This window comes from Arachis hypogaea, chromosome 18, assembly GCF_003086295.3.
Source record: "Arachis hypogaea cultivar Tifrunner chromosome 18, arahy.Tifrunner.gnm2.J5K5, whole genome shotgun sequence".
Classification (NCBI taxonomy): domain Eukaryota; kingdom Viridiplantae; phylum Streptophyta; class Magnoliopsida; order Fabales; family Fabaceae; genus Arachis; species Arachis hypogaea.
Genome location: NC_092053.1, coordinates 76,023,985 through 76,031,093, shown reverse-complemented (window position 1 = coordinate 76,031,093; position 7,109 = coordinate 76,023,985). Strand labels below are relative to the sequence as shown.

General features: G+C 38.7%; 1 non-coding gene across 1 annotated transcript; it reads left to right on the top strand.

Moving 5' to 3' along the window:
* The first annotated feature begins 1,343 nt into the window (after nucleotides 1-1,343).
* Nucleotides 1,344-1,451, top strand: LOC112773759 (small nucleolar RNA R71). Its single transcript, XR_003188292.1, has one exon. It is a non-coding gene; the product is annotated as a small nucleolar RNA R71 (small nucleolar RNA).
* Nucleotides 1,452-7,109: the final 5,658 nt, after the last annotated feature.

Below are 7,109 nucleotides of genomic sequence, written 5' to 3'. Positions count from 1 at the left end.
AAGATGTAAAGGTCTTCAACCTTTACTAACATGTCCTCTACTAGTCCATAAGCCTGCTTTCTTGAGTTGTTTGCCATCTCTAGTGAGATTCTGGCAGCTTGTACCTCAAAGATTCCCAGTTTCTCCATCACAGAGAGGGGCATGAGGTTTATCCCTGACCTAAGGTCACATAGAGCCTTCTCAAAGGTCATGATGCCTATGGTACAAGGTATTAAGAACTTTCCAGGATCCTATTTCTTCTGAGGCAATGTCAGTTGATCCAGATCACGTAGTTCATTGGTGAGCAAGGGAGGTTCTTCTTCCCAAGTCTCATTACCAAATAATTTGGCATTCAGCTTCATGATTGCACCAAGGTACTTGGCAACTTACTCTTCAGTAACATCTTCATTCTCTTCAGAGGAAGAATACTCATCAGAGCTCATGAATGGCCTAAGGAGGTTCAACGGAATCTCTATGGTCTCTAGATGAGTCTCAAATTCCTTTGGTTCCTCATAGGGAAACTCCTTATTGATCATTGGACGTCCCAGGAGGTCTTGCTCACTGGGATTCACGTCCTCCTCCTCTCTTGTGGGTTCGGCCATGATGGTCAATTCAATGGCCTTGCACTCTCCTTTTTGATTTTCTTCTGTATTGCTTGGGAGAGTACTAGGAGGGATTTCAGTGACCCTTTTACTCAGCTGGCCTACTTGTGCCTCCAAATTTCTAATGGAGGACCTTGTTTCATTCATGAAACTTAAAGTGGCTTTAGATAGATCAGAGACTATATTTGCTAAGCTAGATGGCTACTGCTCAGAATTCTCTGTCTGTTGCTGAGTGGATAATGGAAAAGGTTTGCTATTGTTAAACCTATTTCTTCCACCATTATTAAAGCCTTGTTGAGGCTTTTGTTGATACTTCCATGAGAGGTTTGGGTGATTTCTCCATGAGGGATTATAGGTGTTTCCATATGGTTCACCCATGTAATTCACCTCTGCTATTGTAGGGTTCTCATGATCATAAGCTTCTTCTTCAGAAGATGCCTCTTGAGTATTGTTGGATGCAGCTTGCATTCCATTCAGACTCTGAGAAATCATATTGACTTGCTGAGTCAATATTTTATTCTGAGCCAATATAGCATTCAGAGTGTCAATTTCAAGAACTCCCTTCTTCATAGGCGTCCCATTATTCACAGGATTCCTTTTAGAAGTGTACATGAACTGGTTATTAGCAACCATGTCAATGAGTTCTTGAGCTTCTGCAGGCATTTTCTTTAGGTGAATGGATCCACCTGCAGAATGGTCCAGTGACATCTTTGATAACTCAGACAGACCATCATAGAATATATCCAGAATGGTCTATTCTGAAAGCATGTCAGAAGGACACTTTTTGGTTAGTTTCTTGTACCTCTCCCAAGCTTCATAGACGGATTCTCCTTCTTTCTGTCTGAAGGTTTGAACATCCACTCTAAGCTTACTAAGCTTTTGAGGAGGGAAGAACTTGGCTAAGAAAGCCGTGACCAGCTTATCCCAGGAGTTCAGGCTATCCTTAGGTTGAGAGTCCAACCATACTCTAGCTCTGTCTCTTACAGCAAATGGGAAAAGCATAAGCCTGTAGACCTCGGGATCAACCCCATTGGTCTTAACAGTATCACAGATCTGCAAGAATTCAGTTAAGAACTGAAAATGATCTTCAAATGGAAGTCCATGAAACTTGCAGTTCTGCTGCATCAGAGAAACTAATTGAGGTTTCAGCTCAAAATTGTTTGCTCCAATGGCAGGGTGATGACAAGTCATCCTAGCCTATTTTAACCAGTCTTTTTCTTTTGCTTTCATTAGAATTATGCACTTTCTTGAGCTACAAGCAAGCTAATTGAGTAGATTTTTATGTTTCCCTTGATTGAATCAACCATGTATGAATTCATGCCATTTCGTGAGATTTTATGCTATATTTGTTGCATATTATGAAAGAATGAATATCTCATGATTTTGAGCATAGCTTTGATGTGTTTGGTTGATTAATGATAGGTGAAGAAAGCTTGGAGAAAGGTTAAAGCAAGAAGGAATGGCTAGGAGTGAAGAGAGGACAATGGAATAAGTGAAATTGAACCAGGAAGCAAAAAGCTGGACCTAAAGTTAGCATCAAACTTTTGCACAAACTTTTGATTGAAAAGTTAGCCCCAACGTTAGCCCCCTAACTTGGAGGCTAACGTTGGAACTTGAAAATTCTCCCCTGGGCTCCAAAAGTTTGCGCCAACGTTAGCCCCCTAACTTTGAGGCTAACGTTGGCACATGAATTTCTCCCCTGGGCACCAAAAGTTTGCGCCAACGTTAGCCCCCTAACTTTGAGGCTAACGTTGGCATGAGAAACTCCTCCCTGGCCACCTAACGTTTGCGCCAACGTTAGACCCCTAACTTGGAGGCTAACGTTGGCACATGAAAATACAAGGGAGAGGAGCAAAAGTTTGCGCCAACGTTAGCCCCTAACTTGGAGGCTAACGTTGGCGCCATGAGTGCACTAGAAAGGGCCAACGTTGGAGCCAAAGTTAGACCCCTAACTTTGGCACCAACGTTGGTATCAGCAAATTGTGCTAGCTGATATGAAAAGTTGGAGCCAAAGTTAGACCCCTAACTTTGGCTCAAACTTTTACTCCAACTTTTGCAAAACTCCAACCCGGTTCAATTGGTTCACTTTGGTTCTTCTTCAAACTCCAAGAGCAATCAACCAAGGCCTCTTTCAACCCAATTCCACCAAGAGCAAAGGCCCAACTCAAGGCTTGAAGATCATTGGAAGAAAGTGTATAAATAGGATAGAATTCAAGTTCTTCGGGGAGCTTTTCTTTTGGGAATTTTCATAATAGTTTTCGGAGAGCTTTGGATATTGAGTGATCTTTAATTTCTTATCTTGGGGAAGGAGAATTCACTTCTCTTCCTCTCAGTTTTATTGCTTTAAATTTCAATTACAATTGTCTTGGATCTTGGGTTGGAGAATTGAAGAAATTCTGTTTCAATCTCATCCTTGGATCTCTCTGTTTATTTACTGCTTAATTGAATTTCCGTTTCTGTTACTTGCTTCTCATCCACTTTCCTTGCAATTTACAATTTCCTTTCAATTGTTCTTATTGGATCTAGGAAGGCATTGAGATCTAGACTTGGTTTTCTAGTCTCTGGGTCCTGAGATCTGATTTCCCATTTCAATTCTCTGTTTATTGCTTTATATGTTCATTTACTTTTCTGTTTCGAATCCGATTCAATCCCAATTCCCTTTTTCTCTTCTGTTTAATGCAATTCAACTTTTCCTTGTTTAAATTCTGTAAATCCAGCCCCAAATCCCCTTTACATTGCAAGCCATTTATATTTCTTGCACTTTAAGATTCTGCAGTTTACATTTCTTGCAATCTAAGTTTCCGCAATTTATGTTACTTGCACTTTAAGATTCAGCAATTTAATTCTCGTCCTCTTTAATTTCATGTCAATTACCCATTCCCTTTACTTTCTATGCAATTTAAATTCTGCAAATCACAAATCTCTCAACCAAATCTTGATTCGCTTGACTAAATCAACCACTAAACTAAAATTGCTCAATCCTTCAATCCCTGTGGGATCGACCTCACTCCCGTGAGTTTTTATTACTTGATGCGACCCAGTACACTTGCCGGTTAGATTTGTGTGTTTTGGGAGAAATTTATTTTTCACCAAAATACTCATCAAGTTTTTGGCGCCGTTGCCGGGGATTGATTAGATTGACAATGATTAAGTGAGGTGGTGATCTAGATCAAGCACTTTTTCTTTAATTTTGACTAACCCACTAACTGTTTGAAGTTTTGCCTGAGCTAATAGAAACCTCACTCTAGCAATAGAGTGAAATTTCCTTGGCTCATCTTGCTGAATATGATTTTCATAGCTTGAAAAACAAACGAGAGGAGTGGTTTTCGTTCATTACTCTCTCAAGTTTGCCAACTGTTTGATACTTTGTGTCAACTGATCCTTCAATCATATCCTGGCCTAAATATGCTCTATCTTCACTTGAATTGGTCGTGACTGTGCAGATCATGGAAGGGAACTCAACAAATTCTAGCAATCATGAGAGTAATACCCCCACCTTGGATGATAATGTAACCCATAGTTCGAAGCAACTATCCATAGCCATGAATGATGTTGCCCAATGGTTTGAAGCTTTTCCACAAGGAAGCATTATCGGATGGGAAGAACTGATGAACGGACCCCTAGTCAAATTTAACCCATCACAAAGAGTTGTTAAGCAAGAGGCAGAAGTGCATCCATTAGAGAAAGAAATTGAGGGTGCTCGTGCAGTAATAAGCCAAAACAAGCAGATGCATCAGCAGACTCTACAACAATTAGATATGATGGCTAGAAAAATCACTGAGTTGAGACATGCTGTAGTACATACATACAACCTGACTCAAAGCTCATATGGGTGTAATCAAGCTGAACACAGCTTTGGGGCCATTAACCATGAGCAACAAAGCTATGAGCAACTACAAGCTCCAAGCAATCACGCTAGCATGCTCCAGAACAGGCCTCAGAATGATGTGTACAATCCACCTTAGAGAACTCATTCTAACGGGAGGGGGGTTAAGAACCAAAACCAAAGACCAAGGGACTTCAACTGCAACAATCCTAACTTCAAAAATCAACTTAAAACACACCCCCACAACAACAATCACACACACTTCCAACCCCGTCCTACCTCACCATTCGCTCAAAATGACCTTCATCAACCACCACAATTGCCACAACCACGTCCAACCTTTCAAAGGATCTATATTCTATGATTTTGAAAAAGATAAGATAAAAAGTTATTTTTGAAAAGATATGATTGAAATTAGTTTTAAAAAAAAAGATTTGATTTTTAAAATCACAATTAATGACTTGATTCACAAGAAATCATAAGATATGATTCTAGAACTTAAAGTTTGAATCTTTCTTAATAAGAAAGTAACAAACTTGAAATTTTTGAATCAAAACATTAATTGCTGATAATATTTTCGAAAATTATGAGATAAAATTAAAAAAAAAGATTTTTGAAAAATATTTTTAAAATTTTTGAAAATAAATCCGAAAAATGAAAAAGATTTGATTTTTTGAAAAAAGATTTTGAAAAGATAAGATTTTTAAATTGAAAATTTGATTTGACTCATAAGAAACAACTAAATTTTAAAAACTTTTTGACTAAATCAAATCATATTTTCGAAAATTTTGAATAAAATAAGGAAAACATATATTTTTTTTTATTTTTGAATTTTTAATGAAGAAAGAGAAAAACATGAAAAAGACTCATAGCATAAAAATTATGAATCAACACACACAATGCATGCAAGAACACTATGAATGTCAAGATGAACACCAATAACACTTTGAAGATCAAGATGAACATCAAGACTTATTTTTGAAAATTTTTAATGAAAGAAAAACATGCAAGACACCAAACTTAGAGATTTTCAATAATTAGACACTAACAAGTTAAAAATGCATATGAAAAACAAGAAAAGATACAAAATAAGAAAATATGAAGATCAAACAAGAAGATTGGCCAGGAACAACTTGAAGATCATGAAGAACAAAAGGAAACACATGCAAGACACCAAACTTAAAAACTGACTCTAGACTCAAACAAGAAACATCAAAAATATTTTTGATTTTATGATTTTGTAAATTTTTTTTTGGATTTTTCGAAAATTATTTTGGAAAAACGAAAAAGAAAAATTTTTTTTTTGTATTTTTCAAAAATAAGAAATAAAAAGCTTAAAATTAAAATAAAATTACCTAATCTGAGCAACAAGATGAACCGTCAGTTGTCCAAACTCGAACAATCCCCAGCAACGGCGCCAAAAACTCGGTGTGCGAAATCGTGATCATTCCATTCCTTGGTAACGGCGCTAAAAACTCAATCACTCTTTCCCATCACCTCTTCACCACTCACATCCATCCTCTCTTCCCCAAAAATTCCACCTACCTTTAAATTCAAAATAATTTCCCTCCCAAACCCAACCCTAAATGGCCGAACCCTAACCCCTCCCCACTCCTATATAAACCCCTCATTCCCTCTTTATTTTCACACAACACAACCTTCTCTTCACCCCTTAGCCGAAACCAACTCTCTCTCCCTCTCCTCCATTCCTCTTCTTCTTCTACTTCTTTCTCTCTTCTTTTGCTCGGGGACGAGCAAACATTTTAAGTTTGGTGTGGTAAAAAGCATTGCTTTTTGTTTTTCGATAACCATTCATGGCACCAAAGGCCAGAGAAACCTCTAGAAAGAGGAAAGGGAAGGCAATTGCTTCCACCTCTGAGTCATGGGAGATGGAGAGATTCATCTCTAAGGTCCATCAAGACCACTTCTATGAAGTTGTGGCCAAGAAGAAAGTGATCCCTGAGGTTCCTTTCAAACTCAAAAAGAATGAGTATCCGGAGATCCGACTTGAGATCCAAAGAAGAGGTTGGGAAGTCCTCACCAACCCCATTCAACAAGTCGGGATCTTAATGGTTCAAGAGTTATATGCAAATGCATGGGTCACTAAAAATCATGATCAAAGTGTGAACCCAAACCCAAAGAATTGGCTCACCATGGTTCGGGGGAAATACTTAGATTTCAGTCCGGAAAATGTAAGGTTGGCGTTCAACCTACCAATGATGGAAGAGAACGCACGCCCCTACACTAGAAGAGTCAACTTTGATCAAAGGTTGGACCAAGTTCTCATGGACATATGTATGGAAGGAACTCAATGGAAAATTGACTCAAAAGGTAAGCCGGTTCAACTAAGAAGGCTTGACCTCAAACCAGTAGCTAGAGGATGGTTGGAGTTCAGTCAACGCTCAATCATTCCTATTAGCAACCGGTCTGAAGTTACTATAGACCGGGCCATCATCATCCATAGCATCATGATTGGGGAGGAAGTGGAAGTTCATGAGATTATACCTCAAGAACTCTACAAGGTGGCTGACAAGTCATCCAACTTGGCAAGGTTAGCCTTTCCTCACCTCATTTGCCACCTCTGCAATTCGGCTGGGATTGACATAGAGGGAGACATCCTCATTGAAGAGGACAAGCCCATCACTAAGAAAAGGATGGAGCAAACAAGAGAGCATGGACCTCAACATGAGCATGAGGAGATT